At 35.6% G+C, this 19,648-nt stretch overlaps 1 long non-coding RNA gene across 2 annotated transcripts in view; it reads right to left on the minus strand.

Moving 5' to 3' along the window:
• Positions 1–19,648, minus strand: part of LOC141565538 (uncharacterized) — a 160,758-nt gene that overhangs the window by 135,631 nt on the left and 5,479 nt on the right. The window contains exon 1 of one of the 2 annotated variants that reach the window (XR_012489051.1): positions 18,362–19,230. The exons of the other annotated variant lie outside the window; for it this stretch is intronic. This is a non-coding gene — a long non-coding RNA (uncharacterized LOC141565538). Of the gene's footprint in view, positions 1–18,361; positions 19,231–19,648 lie in introns of those variants that run through there. 2 annotated transcript variants of the gene reach the window in all.

Genomic DNA, 19,648 nt, shown 5'->3' on the forward strand with positions numbered 1-19,648 from the left:
CCATGATTGCCTTCCCTTTGCCCCCTCAGCTGAAAACTTTGCTTGATGTTTTACAGAAAAAAAATGAAGTCATTCTCCGTGAAGTCCCTCTTCTCCCCTTTTCCTCATCTTATCTCATTCAGATGCTTTCTAGCTCCAAAACTTCTCTCTCCAAAGTTACCAATCATTTCTTGGTTGCCAAGTCCAATGACTTTTTCTCTACCCTCATTCTCTTTGGCCTCTGCAGACTTTTACTTTTACTTTTCTTTATTAAAAGCTTTTTATTTACAAAACATATGCACAGATAATTTTCAACAATGATGCTTGCAAAACTTTCTGTTCCAAATTTTCCCCTCCTTTCCCCCACCTCCTCCCCTAGATGGCAGGTAGTCTACCACATGTTAAATATGTTTAAAACATATGTTAAATCCAATATATGTATTCATATTTATAGTCATCTTGCTGCACAAGAAAAACCAGATATAAAAAGAAGAAAAACTTGAGAAGAAAAACAAAATGCAAGCAAAGGTTCAAACAGGACTCCATACTGGACCCCTTCTCTTCTCCTTCTATATAATTTCACTTAATGATTCCATTAGTTTCCAAAAATATAATTACCATCTCTATGCTGATGATTCTTAAATTTATCTGTCCAGCTCCAACTTCTCTGCTGCCCTCCAATCTCCAAATGGACTTGAAGTCAGGAAAACCTGAGTAAACATCCTGCCTCAGACATTTACTAGCTAGGTGACTCATGGGTAATTCATTTGACTGATCTGAGGTCAGTTTCCTCATCAATAAAATGGAAATAATAACACCAACCTCTCAGGTGTGAAATAACATACATAAAGTGTTTTGTAAACCTTAAAATTCTACATAAAGGCAAGCTATTATAGCTATTGCCAAAAAAAATTTTATTCTAAAAGCAATGGGAGTTATTGAAGTTCTTAAGTCAGGGTAGTACCACTGTTAGGCCTATTCTTTAGGGAATATTGATTTGGTGGCTGTATGATAAATAGATTAGGGAGGTGAGAAATTAAAAGGAGGAAGGAAAATCAATTAAAAGATTATTACAAATGTATGGGATTACCTGTCATCAGGGGGAGGGAGTGGAGGGAGGGAGGGGATAATTTGGAAAAATGAATACAAGGGATAATATTATTTAAAAAAAGTACTCATGCATATATATTGTCCAAAAATGTATCATTATAAAATTAATAAAATAAAAAAAGATTATTACAATACTTCAAATGAGTTGATGAGAAGGGTTGTAGTCTAAGTGAAGAAAGGGGTCACATAGGAAAAAATCATGCCAGAAAGGTAGATCAGACACAACATGGCAACTCATCAGATCTGGAGGTAAGTGCAGTGCTTTATGTACCATCTAGTAACCTACATGACAATCAAAGCCTTTCATAAACTAATTCCAAACTATCTTTCCCAAATAATTTGGTTTTCTACCTCTCTTTTTACTTTCTTTTGGCTGCTTATGAAACACAACATCATCACCTATCATGAGGTTGGACCTCAAAAGAGGGCTTTGAACCATCAAACCACCTCCCTCAAAAGGTATCCATTTTCCTAGCCACTGACACTCTTCCTGGACTCATTTCTTAATGGTTACCATATTCTCAATATATCATACCTGTCTGTCCCTGAAATTCTGGATTTGTATAAATCCAATCTCTCATTCCTTACTGCCTCTCTTACCTTTCTCCTTAACTCTGCCCCCTACTCTCTAGTTTCCCACTACATTTCTTTCTACTCCTTTCTTTATGCTGTCTAGAATTCTTGTACCAATACTTACAAACTAACTTCCATTTTAAACATTTTTTTCTCCTCCCTCCATCATCAGGATCTCACTGAGACTTGTCTCTCCACTGATAAAAACTACTTCCTTACTTCCTCTACCACCATTCCTTCCCAACATGCTCTGCAATCCAATGTCACTAGCCACTTTGCTTTTCCTCAAACAATATACTTGGGTTCCTGACTAGGAATTTTCACTGGCTGTTCATCAAACCTGAAATGCTCCCCCCACATTCATCTCTGCCTCCTGGATTCCTTCAGATGCCAGTCAAAATCCCATCTTCTACAAGAAACCTTTCCTGATCTAGTGTTAGATAGTGCTTCCCCTTTAACAATCAGCTCCAATTTCTCAAGACCTTTCAAGAGCAGGGTCTATTTTTTTGCCTTTCCCTATACGTCCAGTAATTTACATAATGCCTAGCAATAAGAGTAGAAACTTGCCTGCTTATAAACAGTCTACCTTCCCTGGCCATTCTTTTCAGCACTGGTTGCATATTCAGTCATCCCCTGACATCATGGTAGACAAATCAGAATATTTCTCACCATATTGGCATTTCCAGCGTTCTTCTTTTACCACATTCATTTAATAACCTCTTTTTTGAGATTTAATACAAATATATATCATCCCAACCTTCTCTCTCTTTTCTGACCTCTAAAGCATTCTACATCTTCACAGTGTTCCACTTTTCAGTTTTCTCCCATACCATCATTCATGCATCACTGGCTCCTTTTTAAACTCAAATCCTTGATGAATCAGATCAACTCTCTACTATTTATATTTAAATTTCTTGCCCAATCATTTTTCATTTCTTGTTAGATTCCAGCTTTCAAGTTTAATTATGTGCCACTGAAATGAGCTGGAGAAAAATCAAGAAAACTTTTTATGTGGGTCACTATAAATTTATGTTGCATAATCTAAACTGGGCCCTCACTATGGGAAAGCAATCCTTTAATATTTCAATATTCATTTCATTATCCCATTCTATTCCAGTAGTAGACATAGCAGCAGCTGTCCAACAACAAAAAAGTCAGAATGCATGAGGACATTCTAAATAGATAATTCATAGCAACTATATATAATACTGTCTCAACTCTGGTTTGAAGTAGAGTCATCCTATTATCCATGCCCAGAATTGGGGTCTCAATGAGTCAAACTGTAAAAATTTAACAATAACTCTATGCTGATAACTCTCAGATAAAGATATCTGGCCCTAATCCTTCCCCTGAGCTTTAATCTCAACTCATCAACTGCCCCTTGGACATCTCAAATTGGATGCCCCTGAAATGGATGTCCAATAGACATCTCAAACACAATATATCCAAAATAGAACTCTTATTTCATTCCAAACAATTTATTCTGTGAAACTTACTTATTTTTGTTCAGGATACCATAACATTTTTTTTCTTTATAAAGTTTTTTTATTTTTTAAAATATTTTAATTGGTAGTCCATCTTTCCAAATAAATGCAAAGTCAGTTTTCAAACTTCACCTTCAAAAAACCTTGTGTTCCAAATTTTTCTCCCTTTCCTGCCCCTATCACCTTCCCAAGAGTGCAAGCAAGGTTAAAAGTGTGCAATTCTTCTAAAGATATTTCCATATTCATCATGCTGAAAAAAAAAGTCAGACCACAAGGGAAAAAAAAAACACAAGCAACCAACCAACAATAAAAAAAGATGAAAATATTATATGCTTTGATCCACATTTAGTCTCCATAGTTCTCTCTGGATGTAGATGGCACTTTGCATCAAAGTCTATTGAAATTGCCTTGAATCACTTTACTGTTGGAAAGAGCCAAGTCTATCCACAGTTGCTCACCACACATTCTGGTTGTTACTTTGTACAATATTCTTTTGGTTCTGCTTACTTCACCCAGCATCAGTTCATGTATGTCTCAGCCTATTCATTATTTTTTATAGAACAGTAATATTTCATTACACTCATTTACCATAATGTATTCAGTCATTCCCCAATTGAGGGGCATCCACTCAATTTACAGTTCCTTAACAAACATTTTTGAACATGTGAGTTCTTTTCCTTCTTTTACAATCTCCAGATTATTGATATATGGATATGTTAATCATAAATTAATACATTTATATCCTGTTATATGTGTATATGGATCTTTTATTCAACTTTGAATGTCCGGGAAGCTCTTTGAAGGCACCTGATTCTGTGTTTGCACTGTGCTTAGCACACAGTTGTCATTTAATAAATTGAATCATTTCTGAAATTTCCATTCAACAGTATTCTGCAACATTGATTAATAATAATTTATCAGCTGTGGGACCCTACTCTGAGGCTCAACTATCCATCAATAAAATAGGAATAATGGAAGAACTAAGTGGCCCAGTAGTTAAAGCACCCAACCAGGAATCACAAAGACCTAAATTCAAATCCATCCTCACTTACTTATTAGTTGTAGGACCCTGGGTTATTCATTTAACTTGTTTGCCTCAATTTCTTTATCTGTAAAATGAAAATAATAGTACTATCTTCTAGGGCTGTTACAAAGACCATGTGAGATAATTATAAAGTGATTAACACAGTACATGCTATAGAAATGTTGTTATTGCTATGTATATAAAGTACTTCGCAAAACATCGGTTACATTTTTTTTTCCCAGTTCAGATCCATAGGAGGCAAAACCCAAATCTTTTGCTTCTATTTCTATCCCAGTAAATGGACCACTTGGTAAATCTGTGATGCACATCCCCCCAATTCCCTATTTTTAGCCTCCCTTCCTATTGACTTTCTTCCAGTAATCTAATTCAATAAGCATTTGTTAAGCACGTATCCAAACCAAAATCAGTCCCTGCCCTGAAGGAGCTTACATTTCAACATGTCATTGGTGGATTTATAAAATTCATGCCAAAGGGCACCCCGACTTTTTGGTCATACTTAGCAGTATCATCCTACAACCCCAAGATCTATCAGCTACATAATCCTAAAATCTAAACCCACTGATCTCAACTCTTCAGGATTCCTCCCAGGTATACCTGGAGGCCGATCTACTTTCTCATTTTCTCCAGACCAGAAGAGATGGTATGATGAGGTGGATTTAGCACTGGATTTGTAATTAGGAACTGAGTTCATTATTACACACATAATACACATAATATCTGTGTAATCTTCTGCATTAGTTAAGTACTATGTGCCTCAGTTTTTTTTTTCCATAAAATGAGAAGACTATATTTCATGGTGTGACCTTAAAATCATTTTTAGATCTAAATCTATGAATCCTATAAACTTCCACTAGTGACCTAAATTTATATTTGCCATTTCTTATAAAGCAGTAATGTTAGGTATTAATTATTAATTATATTAGACGTCATATTATATAATTAATTATAATATCCTAGACTTATACATCTCATGGATACTTGGGATAACCTCTCAAAAAATTGTGATAGGTCTTATCAAGCTAGAAAGACCTAGCAGCAATGAAGTATAAGTCTGTCATCTGAAAGTAAATCTAAATCCAGAAACTTTTCCCCAAAAACTCAGACACTAATGAGGTTTCATCTGCATCATACATCATAAAAATATTGTAAGATTTGAAAGGAGCATGCATCCTTTTTTTCCCCTGAGGCAAATGGGGTTAAGTGACTTGCCCAGGTTCACACAGCCAGGTAGTATTAAGTGTCTAAGGTCAAATTTGAACTCAGATCCTCCTGACTTCAGGGCTACTGCTCTACCCACTGTGCCAACTAGCTGCTCCTCTGAGCATGCATCTGAAGGAATGAATTTGATCACTGTAAAATCCATTTCATCAGGCAAACCATTAATGCTAGCAGAGAATTCTAAATAATAATGCAATTAATTACATGGTACTTAGATTGCATCAGGTTTGTATGCTTAATGGTATTCTATTAATATTCACATTTATAAGGGGGAAATATTTTCTACATTTTTCTACGTAGGTTCTATTGCAAAAGTAGAGCTTTCAGCAGCTAAGTCAGTGGAGGGAATACTGAAGATGGAGTTGAAAAGGTCTGAGATCAGATCTCTTCTTGGAGACTTAATAGCTATCACTAAGCCTTTCTGTGCCTCATCTGTAAAATAGAGATAATCATAATAACTACCCTCAAAGGGTTGTTGTGAAGATCAGATAAGAGAATAAGTGTAAAATGCTTTGCAAACCTTAAAGCAATCCATAAATACCACCATCATCAACTCCTTTGGTAACCTGATCATTTCTATGAACTCCTCCAAAGAATGTTTTAAAATGTATAAAATAAAATATAGAAGATTACAGAGGACACTAATTATACTGAAATTAAAAATGTAGTTTTTCCTCCAAAAAGGGGTATTCTTTTCATAAGACCTTGCAAAACAAATATTCTTTGCCAGTTGTGTACCTACTTTAAATTCAGAAAATATAAATGATATGAATTTGTTATGTATTACATAGCAATTATTAATAGTAACAGCATTCTTACTATATTAATTTTAGATTAACATACATGAATCATTAGTTGCAATCCTCCTCACTCCACTTATTATTGTTGGTATTGTTTATCCTTCACTTTTGAAGAGGACCCTGACATCAGAGACATGGCGACATGACTTCTTTCTTTTCTTCCTTCCTCCTTCTCTATCTTCCCTTCCCCACCCTTCCCTCCCTCTGTCCACTACAGGGCATCTACAGAAGCTCTTAAAAACTTTTCTGGGGGGATCATTGATCCCTCCCATGATATCTTGTGGTTGGCTAGATTTCCTTCTTAATGACCATGCTTCAACCACTATATGACTTGGAAGGAGGGCAAGGGTCACATAAAATTTTCTCAGACAAAAAGAGATTACAAATGGGAAAAGTTGAAGAAGCTCTGTGGTAGAGTAAGGGTAAATGGTGAGTAATACCATTTGAAAGATGCTGACTAGATATTGTAGTGCAACTGGTACATTAGCAGCTGTCTTCTTTAAATCACTGTTTCAAATCAGGATTATTTTATAAGAGTTAAAATAATAGTAGTAGCAAGAAACTGGAAATTGAATGGATGCCCATCAGTTGGAGAATGGCTGAATAAATTATGGTATATGAATGTTATGGAATATTATTGTTCTATAAGAAACAATCAGCAGGATGATTTTAGAAAAGCCTGGAAAGACTTACATGAACTGATGCTGAGTGAAAAGAATAGGACCAAGAGATCATTATACAAAGCAACAAGAAAATTATACGATCAATTCTGATGGACTCTTTCCAACAATGAGATGATCGAGGCCAGTTCCAATGATTTTGTGAAAAGAGCTATCGGCACCCAGAGAGAGGACTGTGGGAACTGAATGTGGATCACAACATAACATTCTCACTTACAGAAAATTGTTCGCTTGCATTTTATTTTCTTACTCATTTTCTTTCCTTTTTGGTCTGATTTTTCTTATGCAGCAAGATAATTGTATAAATATGTTTACTTATAAAAAAGTAAAATTCTTTTGGAAAAAAAATTGAATGAGAAAAAGAAGTGTGTAAATACTTTGATACAGTTGGTGATACTCTTCTTGGACTGAATCACCTTTTTCTTCAGGGAGTTAGCCAGATATTTTATAAGTGACAGATAAGGGAAACTCCATCAAACAAATCAATTCCTTAATAAGATCATAGATTAAGGGCTAAAGGAAAGTCTTATCAAGTCCAATTCTTCAGGTTATAGGGGAAGAAGCAGAGAGGGTCCAAGATCACATAAATAAATAACTGAAGAAATTAGAACACAGGTTTTCTCAATTCCCAGACCAGCATTCTACAAACTATATCTTGGAGAGGTATCTAAGGCACCTGTTCTAGCTTATAGAGCAGTGTCTTCAGATTGCACATATTTAACCTACTATCAGATTGCTTGCTGTCTGGGAGAGAGGAAAAGTAAGGGAGGAACAGAGAAAAATTTGGAACACAAAGTTTTGTAAATGTAAAATGCATGTTGAAAACTATTTGTACTTGTAATTAGAAAAAATAAAATACTATTTTTTTTAAAAGTGCCTTCAGCTGAAAGATTGGTCTTTCAGAAAATGTCTCCAGGTCAAACCAACATTTTTTTTTATTGTGTTGTCAAGCACTTGCTATTTTGTGTAATACCATTAGGATGTGTGTTAACACTAGAAAACCTTACTTCCTTTTTCCAAGTAGTTGAATTTTCTTAACCTCAAGTCTTATTACTATATACTTATTTAGATACTTAGCAATGAGGGAAGTATGTTTTAAGATTATAAAAGGGAGCTTTTCTAAATTCTAAAATGTATGTTATATCATTAAAATATTATGTCATATTTACCTTTGGGTGAAATCTGTTGCCCTTTCCCAACTCTTAGTGAAGAATGATATATGTAATGTAAGGAAATGTAATATATAACATGCAGCAAGATGGTATAATAGAAAGCCTACAGGATTGGAATCAGAACAGGGCTCCCTCAGCCCAAGACTTTGTCCTATGTACTCCTCTACTCTCTTGGTGGTAATATCAGCTCCCCTGTATCCAATAAGTAATTCTATGAAGATGACTCTCAGATGTATATATTAAATCTCTAATGGCTCTTTTGAGCTCCAGTTCATGACCATGAACTGCCTTGCTATACCTGTCCCCCTAGATTTCCTATCTCCAATTTGACATGTTCAAAATAGAACGCCCTCTTCCAAATTTCTCCATTTCTCCTTCAGGTCCGTCATCCAGGGTCCCAACCACAAATCAAAGGATCATAGGATCACAGATTTAGAAAATGAAAAGTTCATAAAAGATCATTTGGTTTAAGCCCCTCATTTTCCAAATGAGGGGTATTGTAATCCAGAGAGATAACAGAACTTGCCCACATCATATAGGTTGCTAGTCAGGATCTCTTGACTTTTTTCATGATCCTTCCTTCACCTTCCATCCAATCTACTGCCAAGTCTCATCCACAACTGTCCTGAAGCCAAGTCTGATCTTGAGTTAAAAACAGTTAGTTCTGCTACATTGAAGATAAAATACAAACTCAATTTAGCACTTAAAAATCCTTCACAATTAGCCCAGTCATTACTATGGAAATTTGGAATTATGCAAATAAAGTGACTAAAATGTGCATACCTTTTGACCCAGAGAATCTACTACTAAGTATAAAGTACTCCGAGGTCATTTATAAAAATAAACAACCCATATAAACCAAAATATTTGTAGCAGCAATTTTTGTGGTAGAAAAAAAATACTGCACATCCATTGGAAAGTGGCTAAAATGAAATTGTAGAACATGAATGTAATGGAAAATTACCGAGTTGTAAGAAATGAAAACCAGGTGGGTACAGTAGATAGAGGGCACTGGGCCTAGGGTCTGGAGGACATGAATCCAGCTGCCTAAACCCCCTGTAAACTCAATAAATTCCAGCACCTCCCAATCACCTCCAGGATCAAATACAAAGTCTGCTGTTTGGCTTTCAACTTCTCTTACCTTTCCAGTTTTCTTACACCTTACTCTCTGCCCAGTTCTTTTTTAATTCAATGACTCTGGACTCTTCAATGTTACTTTAATTAAGACTCCAACTCTCCAGTTCCAGCATTTTCTCTAGCTGTTCCACATGCCTAGAATATTTTCCCTTTCCTCATCTCCACCTACTGCCTTCCCTAGTTTCTTTTTAAGTCCCAACTAAAACTACCTTCTATCAGAAATCTTTCCCAGCCCCTTAGTTCTAGCACCTCTCCTATTTGTATCCTATTTATCCTGCATAAGTTTGTATAAATTTGCTTGCTTGAAGTCTCCTTCAGAGAAGAGACAGTTTTTTTTGCCCCTTTTGGTATCTTCAAGGGGTTTATGCAGTGCCTGATTTATCGAAAACATTCAATAAATGTTTATTGACTGAGAGCTTCAGTTTCCTCATCTTTAAAAAAGGAATAATTGTCTCCTAGAGTTGCTATGAGACTAAAATGAGTTAATATAAATATAAATCTTAAAAGACTATATAAATGCTCACTATTATTATAATCATTATATGGATAATACAGAAAAGCATGGGAAGACTTGCATTAACCTGACATAAAGTGATGTAAAAAAATAATACGCACAATGAAGACAACAATGTAAAATGAAAAACAACAAATACAAAGAAAATGGAAAATGGATGTTACAAAATTACAAGAACAAGCATGACCTCAAAGAAAACAAGAGAAGGCACTTTTTACCATTTCTTTGTGGGTGGGAGGTCCATATATAAGAAATATTGCATAAATTTCCAATTTTTTTCAATATATTTTCAGGTTTTGGGTTTTTTTTGGAAGTAATGATTGGTTATGTAGATTCCCCCCCCCCCCTTTCTTCCTTTTAAAAAGAAATCTATAATATGACTTTCTATGATGGGGAAAGGGGAAGGATACAAAGAAATATTTAGAAAAAGTAAAAATAGTATGAATAGCATTAACATATATGTACATATATCTATATATAATAGCTATCAGCATATATTAATATATAAATACATGGATGTAGATAAACATAAATATACACATATTCTCTTAAATACATATACAGACATAAATACATAGCTATATCTATATATATATATATATATATTAATCCTTCAAATTTTATTTCCTGCTGCTCTTTAAAATTTTCAAAATTTCCCATTATTATCCTTTACTTATTCTTTGTCCTGGTCAAATTGATCTGTTTGCAGGCCTCCATATGTAGCATTTTATTTCCCTCCTCTAGTCTCCTCTTAAAATATTTAGCTTTCTTCAAAGATCAGCTCAAGTTCCAATGAGAAGCCTATTCTGACATCCCTAAATATTTCTGTCCTTCTCCCTCATCAAATTTTCTTGTGAATATGTGTGTGTGTGTTTATACAGATACATACATATATAGTGTCTGCCTGAGTTTACATTTCCTTGGGAGATAGGAGATTTTTTTTAAAAATGAATATATAAGGCAAATATGTCTCATACACACATATATGTACATATATAAGTAAATGTAAGCTCTTTCAAGGTAGATACTTCTTCCTTCCTGTTTCTGTGCCTCTAACCTAGAAATTGAGCCTGGCACAGGGGGATAGGGAGGTGACCTGAATCAGAAAAACTTAAGACTGAAATTAACTTCCATATAACATACAATAGGACATATGACTCTAGAAAAATCATTCTCTAGGATTTAAAAATTGAATATTTACACTGTGCCAACATAGGCATCTCCTCAACTAAACCTATCCCAAACTCATCCTTTTCCTCCAAAGCGCCAATCCACTCCTCTTCTAAACTTCCAGGTTGTTTCTGTTTAGGGTGAATTTACATTCACAATGGTCCAAGCCACACCCATTTGACAGATAAGGTCCAAAATGATTAAGTGACTAGTCCTAAACTCCCCAGTGGCAGTCAGGGCCAGGAATGGAATACAGGTGCTGTCACTTTAACACAAGGGATTCCCTCTTCCTCCTCCCTCCCTCTCATATCAAATCATTTTCTAAGACTTATTATTTCTACCACCAGAATATCCCTCACATCTATCCCCTTATGTTCAGTAAGGGGGAAAAAAACCCAACAAAAAAACAAATCCCCCACTCCAGCTCAAGTCCCTCATTACCTCTCCCTAGGACTACTCCACTATCTTCCTAATTGGTCTCCCAGCCTCAGATTTCTCCCCTTTCCAATTCATCCTGCTCACAGCTGGCAAAAAACAGCCCCAGAGTGCAGGCCACTACTCCAATTTAAACTCTTCTGTTCCACATTTCAAGCCTTTCACAATCTGGCTCCAGCCTGCTTTTTCAGGCTTATAAGGCTTTATTCCTTTTTACCTAAAAAGGCATTCGATTTGACTTGACTTCCTGTGTCCTCCCCTTTTTCCAGGGCTGTCTCCCATGCTGGGAGGTACTCCTTCCTCACCTCGGTTTCTTATCTAGCTCTTTTCCAAGCTCAGTTCAGGTCCCAACTCCTATATGAAATCTATTCTGACAACCCCCAATTGGTCCTGGCCCCAATTAATAATATCCCAAATTATGGGGCATTGAAACTTTCTATATCATTTGTTTACATCATGCATTATCTGTTAACTCTCTCTTGAGGAACATAAGCTCCCAGAGAAGGCTATCAAATTTTTGTCTCTGTATTTCCAGACTTAACACTGTTAACCTGTTAGCTTGTTAACATAGTAAGTACTTGGATATTTACTGCAGACTATTTTTGTTTCTGTATTCCCAGACTTGTGCCCTGTACTTCCACAGCACCTGTCACATAGTAGGTACTTAAATATTTACTGAACAGATTATTTGATTTTCGTCTCTGTATTCCCAGACCTAGCACTGTACCTGCTACAGTGCCTGTCACATAATAGGTACTTAAAATTTACTAAATTAAATTGAATCCTAATAAATAACACGGGCTGCTGTGAGCAAATCTGAGCTTCAAATTCATCCATCACCTATAAAATAGGTTCACACAGTACAATTTATTTCATAAATTATTGAAGCAATTAATTGACAAGACTTTAAAAAGAATAAACTATCACTAAATTGTCTGTGATACAGGGCACTTTTACTTTCTTAACCTCAGTTTCTTCATATGTAAAATGGGGAGGAAGGATTTTGGACCTTGGGCCTAGAGGGTCATTCCAATTCTAAAGTTATGATCCTACAGTATTTTTAACCTAATTTATCAAATTTCACATTCCTACCAACAATCCAATCCTTTATTTCCTCTTCAACAAGAGGTAGCTCTATGTACATAGAAGAAACTGAATACAAAAAGGAACGCAGAAGTAATATGGATTTCTATTTCCATTTCTAATTTTTTAAAAAATATTCTTGAATTACACACATTTAACCTATACTGGATTACTTGCTGTCTTGGGGAGGGTCAAGGGAGGGAGGGAGAAAAATTTGAAACATAAGCTTTTGCAATGATGAATGTTAAAAAAAAATTTGCATGTTGCAATTTTTTTAATTACTATTTTAAAAAATAGAATAGATTAAAATCTTTTCTTAGAAAGAAATTTGGGAGATTTGTTAGAATTAAATCAAGAGGCTTGCCAAAATATGGAAATAAGCAGGAGCAAAATTATGACTCAAATGAGATACATAAAGCATTTTGCAAACTTTAATCACTGTGTATAATAAATGCTAATTATTATTGTTGTTATAAATATTATGTTCAAGAACACAGCAATGAAATCCACTTTTCTAAATTGTTCAGGTTTTCCTTTCTGTATCCTTCCACCCTTCTCCAAATCCTACTTCCCTTTGTGTGGATTGTGCCTTAATCTAAAATGCTCTTCCTTCTCATTTCCACCTCTTGGAATCCTTACCTTTCTTCAAAATTCAGCCCAGATACCACCATCTTACACACAACCTTTCCAATCCCCATATTTAATGATTTCCCACTTTCCCCCAAATCTGCCTCTGTTTGGTATATATTAAGTTGGTACATATATTAAATTGATCTATTTATATTATTGGTACTGGTATAATTAAACTGGTCTATATTAATATATATTAATTTAGAGACTTGATTTTCCTCCAGAAGGTAAGCTTCTCTATGCTGGGCCTATGTAGGATCTTTGTGGTTTTTTAGTAACTGGCACTCTAGCAGATAGGTAAAAAAACAAAAGCTGGAAATAGCAGTTAATTAATAAATGTTTGAATTGAGAGTTTGAGCAGGTTTGTGGGAGAGGTAGAATCACCAAAATATATTCAAAATCAGCTTAGCCTAAAAAAAAAGGTTTGCAAATAATAAACACCTGAAACAGGTTTAAAAACATATGTGAATCTTACTTCTCTAGGTGGGATTTATCCCACAATCCAGGCCTTACCCAAATTATTTGTGTTCTTAATCCAAACTAGCAGATATCCCCAATGAATTCAAGGATAGTTTTCTGAAGTATTTAAAAGATCTGAAGAAAATAAAGTTTAGCAAAAACACCTCTCATTGGACAATCAAAAGGTAGACCTAAGGGTAAGAGAAACTGACAGGCATTTGCAATTACTTCAGAGGCTACTATAAGGAAATGGATAAAACAAATAAAAGCAGTAAAAAAAAAGACCAAGGAATTTAAATCAAGTCAAAAGTAAAAATAGATCCTAAAGGAAAAAAAAAAAAAAAGGAGGTGAAATAGAGGAAAGGGAAGCAGGATTATCATAAAGACAAAAGGCTGAGTGCTAGAGAGATGGTCGTGCTCAAAGATATTAGCATTCAAATGGTTCCAGGGGGACTGTGGGGCCAGCTCCTCCTCGGGGCTAGCAGGGTGGGGAAGCAGCAGTCGAATTTGCACCTTTTTACTCTCATTGTTTAAATAGAGAAGGTCTTCTGCCCGGCTGGATAAACAGGCCACAGCAAAGGTTAAATATGCTTTGTGAGAGCAAAAGCAAATAACCCACAAAGGCCCTCTCTAGTTGTGAAATTGCCTGTTTAACTCTTCGCTCAGACAGTATAGTATGAGCCTGTCTCCCTCAGATTTTAAAGGCCGAAAGATATTTTTTGAAAAGGTAATGTCTTCATGTACTGAAAGCTTCAATGCTGTTCATTCCTAGGAGGAGCCAGACAGAGTTTAGTGTCAAGTAGAGATGATAGAAATTCCACTCCAACTAGAAAGGATTCTATGATCTTTGCTGAAGAACACATGTGGGGCTTTGAATCAGGCAAATCTATAAACAGGCTTTTAGGCCTATCATCAATACTGGTAGATATTAAGTGTGGTACAGGATGAGAAATAAGAAATCTAGCAGCCATTTTTTGTTTTGTTTTTAAAAAATCAAAGCTTTAGTCAAAGAAGCACATAATTAATTTTGGCAAGGTCACAACCCCACCTCCAATAAAATGACTCAGTGGGAAATTTCCATCACCTTCAGTGTCAGATTCCTATATTTTGACAGAACATGGAATTGAGGAAATCCAGTACCACATCTAAGGATTTCATATATAAATAGAGCACCTTATTTGTAATTCGCTTGAGGCATATGGGAAGTCACAGCTAATGTATTCTCTTAATCAGCTTGTATGGCAGGCCCGAGTTATTCTGCCAATTTTCATTTTACACTCCAACAGGATAAGCTATAAGCAAGTTGCTTTCTCAATCAGTGAATGGAATTTCCACACCAGGAAGCTACCTACACAAATGAAATTTAGAGGACTGTTGGAAGCTTTTCCAAAGTGGCAAAGTTAGAAACAGAAACCAGGTTGTGATTCCCAATTTCACCAACTGGCTTACAAGACTAAATGAATACTATATATTTTGAAAGATACACAAGTGCCTAGAAAATACTCCCTCTTCACTTTTGCCTTTTAAAATATTTAGTTTCTTTCAATTCAGTTCAAGCAAATCCTTCCTCCCTCCTCAGTAGAGGAAGCAGAGTGGCTGAATATGGAATGTAACAATTTACTTTTTTTTTTTTTTTAAACATATCAATTAGTTTGGCCTAAAATTTCTCTTCTACCTTTTCTTGGATTTTTTTTCTTAAAATCTTATATTACAAAGGATTGGAAGGAGAAGAATAATAGGGAAAATTAATTGACATAAACACAGAACATCTCAACAAAAAAAAAAATCTATTTAAATAAAATATTAGCTCAAGCACAATCTTCTGCAAGACATACTGATCTTCACACACACACACAAATACTTTGTATTTATTTTATAGATATATTGTACATTATTGTACATTAGCATATTTCCCCGGGTTGGGGAATTTCTCACTCTGGGTTCCAGGACAGCTCAAGGAGAATCTCACCCACCAGGGGATCCACAAGACTAGAGATTAAATCAGCTACCCAAACTGAAAGGCAAAGAAATGTAAAATGAAAACATAAAAAGAGTGCTACGAGATAGCAAGCTCCCTACTATGTTCAGATTTGGTTTACATAGTTTTCAGATCCGCTTGGAGCACACAGCCAATCAGCAGCATTTTTGCCTCATTTTAACTGGGCCAATGAAGGATTGTTTTGCCATAAAAGAAAAGCTGAATGCTAGATTTCCCTATTAGGGCAGCTTGGAATGCCCTGCCCAGAGAAAACAAGGTTCTCACTTAGTCACCAGATCTGTTTTTAAAATAGTATTTTCTCTCTCAGCTAAAATCCCGTCTTCTACTAGAAGTTTTCTCTAAACACCTTTAATTCCAGTGTTTTCTCTCCTTAAATTATTTCCCATTTATTACATATAGAGATTATTTTGTATGTTTGCATGCAGTCTCCTCCTCTCCCCTTTCTCCCTCCCTTAGTCTGTAAGCTCTTTGAGGGCAGAAGTGACGTTTGTCTTTTTTTGTATTGTTCTTATGGCCTTTCACCAACCAAGATCCCAAATAGTTGAAGGCAATAAACTATCAAACTTTATTCATGAAATTATAATTCCTTCAATTGAATGGCAGCTAACCCTTACATTCACACTCTCCCAAAGTTGGGAAAATGAAATATTTTTTGGACAAGAACCAATGGGCAGACTGATTCTGAGAGAACTTACTTTTTTTTTTTTTAATGAAAAACTGGGACATGTGATCTAACAAATTATTTTACTTTTCAAAGGATCTCCAACTTATTTTACAGTCGAGGAACCCCAGGATCTCCAATTCATTACACAGATGAGGAACTGAGGCACACAGGGTAGGTGACTTTCCCAGGTCACTCTGCTACTAAGTGTCAGAGGTAGGATTTGACTTTATGAAGATGAGTCTTCCTGAGTCAGAGTTCAGCCTTCTAAACACTGTGAAGCCTAACTGCCCCCAGCTCCCAAGTAACAGTTGCATAATAAGTGGATTTTGATGAAAGAATGAATCCAATTTTTTCTTTCTTGGAAGGCAACAACTCAGGGAAATCTGGGAAGTTTCTGTTTTAGTTGAATAACTACACCTCAAATTATCAAGATACTAGAAAATGCTTTCATTTACCATATTGAAAATTACCTCAAAGTGCCCAGAGGTAATTAATTATTTAATTGAAGTGCAGGTCTTTCAACCTAGCTCATTAGCTTTTATGGGGGACCTAAAATAAAATAAAACTTGACTGCCTTCATATAGCTGATAGTCTTCTAGGGGAAATTCAAAAGTATTATTGAGAATTAAAGTGCTTAAAATCACTCTGCAAAATGTATTCACTTTGGGGGAAAAACTCTAAAGCCGTTAAGAAAAGGAGCCCTTCCAAATAGGTTCTCCTTATCTTTAAGAAAAGACATATGAATTTAGTACAAGATATTCTTCAGAACAAGTTAAATAAACCTAAAACAAACCATACTTCTACAGACAGACAACTGAAGCAGTATGGAATTAATGAATGAATATATATCTGAGGCAAGCAAAAGAACCAGGATATGATAGCAAATGAAGGCTCCTAAAAGCTTTGATAGAGGTTAGGAAGAATTTAATTATCTTTCCTAGTCCTTCATGAAGGAAGCAAAATGCAGTGAGCTGATGGACCTGAGAAGACTCAGTGGTTAATAAAGAACATCTATTTCTTCTTTTGATTGAGAAAGAAGCAGTACTCACTCTCTTCAAAAGCCCAAGTATCACAATATCAATCTCAAATTGTCTTTAAAATCTTAAATCATTGCCTCCTCTAGGATAACCACCCACAAATATCTAGATATTTCACTTATGTTCTAATTACCCTGTGCTAAAGGCTATTTTATTAGAAACTGTCCACAAAGAACTTCAAATACAGTTAAGGCAAACTTTGTCTTGCCCTTCGGGTGCCCTCCTTTGGAACTACCATTTTGAAAGCAGTCAGAGAAGCCATCTCACTACCCCAGGTGCCCTAGGCATACCAGCCATCTATAGCTTCCAGACAAAGGTTGCTTTCCTCTGTCCAGGCATCTTCCACTTTTTCCAACCACCTCTTCCCCAATCCCCCTTCTTATACATATAGCTATGATATCCTGGGACAAGTCTACTACATACAGCTTTGTTCTTTGAATGAATGAGTGGGAAAGCAGTTATTAAGTGAGTGCTATGTTTAGCTAAGCACTGTGCTAATCACTGGGGATAAAAATAGCAAAAAAAAAAAAAAAAATAGGGCAGACTTGCATCAACAACTGTCTATTGGACATCTCAGACTATCTTATAGACAACTTTTAGACATGTTTAAAACTGAACTCATTATCTTTCCCCCCAATCTTTTTCTAACATACTCACATCCTCCCAGACCCTCAGGCTTGAAACCTAAGAGCGTCTTTTACTCCTCACTCTTACCTTCCATATTCAATCAGTCATCTATTCATATCATTCCTTCTCTCATAGGCTTCTGTCCATTGACGTTGCAGCTACCCTGTGGCAGGTCCTCCCTGCATCTAAGTCCTTTCCCACCTAGTCCATCTACTCAGCTATCAATCTGATTGTCCAAAAGTATAGGTTCCTATTCAATAGACCCAACAAGGGGGGTACGGGGGATTATTACTTTCAGAATCAAATATAAAATCCTGTTTGGCTTTTAAATCCTTTAATAACCTAGCCCTGGCTCCTTTTACAGTCTCTTTATTCCCTCCACAAATACAACCATTCAGTGACAATGGCTTACTTGCTATCCCTAAAACAAAACACCCTATCTCTTGACTCCCATGGGTTTTCACTGGCTGATCCCCACCCCCCCCATACCTAGAATTCTTCCCTGCTTCACCTGGTTTTCTTCTAGTCTTATCTAAAAATCTCACCTTCTTCAAGAAGCCCTTTCCAAGTGTCCTTAATCTTGGTGCCTTCCCTCAGACACATGCTCCCAATTCATCCTGCATATATAGTTTACTTGTACATAGTTGCATGATGCCTTCCCATTACACAGTGAGTTCCTTGGAACCAGGGACTGTTTTTGTTATTGTTGCCACTGTTGTTTTTCTTTTCTTTGTATCCTCAAAACATGACACAGTACTTGGCACATAGACAATTTGAGATTGACAGTCGATTTTGAATAGTGAGTATACCTTCTTCCACTTCCAAAAAAAAGTAATAGATGTTTTTAACAAATGCTAGTTAACAAAAAGCATGGTTCCTTCTCCAGTCTAGAACTAAATTATGGGTTCTTAAAGGTCTGTGAAATTGGTTTGTTTTGTTTGTATTTTATAATCAGTATAGCTGATTTCCTTTGCAATCCCCTGTATTTTATTTTATGAATTTTAAAACAAACATTCTTTGGCAAGTCCCATAGGCTCACCAGAGGGCAAGAAGTGTTCATAACACAAATTTATACATTCCACAATTTTATACATTCACACCCTCCTTTATATTTTTATTTTTTGTCTTGAAATTCCCTCATTAAGTCTGTTTATAAATGAGAAAACAGAGGAGCTCTTAGTGGCACCAACCATCCAGAGTCAGTGGCAGTTATGACAATCAGGAAGTGTTCTTTCCCTAGCCCTACCTGACCTCTCTTGGATAGCTGGTTACACAAGCCGTTAAACGGATTAACAATAATACAAAAAGAAAGAGTTAAGAATTAACAGCTTCTACATTGAGGAATTGTTTTTTTAAAAAGACAAAAAAAAAGTTTTTCCTTGATGGAAAGACAAGTTATAAGAGTCTAAACTGTTTTTTGACCATTTATTTGTCTTTGATTCCAAGTACTGATTGTGTTCATTAATTAAAAATCATAAATCCTCCTCATCTATTGCTAAAATATTCCTAAGCTGCTATATGAAATACCAAAATGAATGTTAGCAGCAGCATACACAGATCAATCACTGTGTCTCACTCCATTACACTTGCCAAGGTCAGTATCTGGTATTCCTGAAATGTTCACCTGTAGAATGAATAGATGTTTTGTAAGGATTTTCTATTCAAAAAGAAAAAAAAGGAAGAATGAAAATAAGAAACAATTAGCCATTCAATGGTACTGAACACATTCCAAGTATGAGTTCCTTTGTTTATTTTTTTTTCCTTACCCACCTTGGGACTTATAAAGCCATATAAAAATGGATCTTGTGTGAATTTTCTACATGCCTTCAGTA

This window comes from Sminthopsis crassicaudata, chromosome 4 (genome assembly GCF_048593235.1).
Source record: "Sminthopsis crassicaudata isolate SCR6 chromosome 4, ASM4859323v1, whole genome shotgun sequence".
NCBI classification, from domain to species: domain Eukaryota; kingdom Metazoa; phylum Chordata; class Mammalia; order Dasyuromorphia; family Dasyuridae; genus Sminthopsis; species Sminthopsis crassicaudata.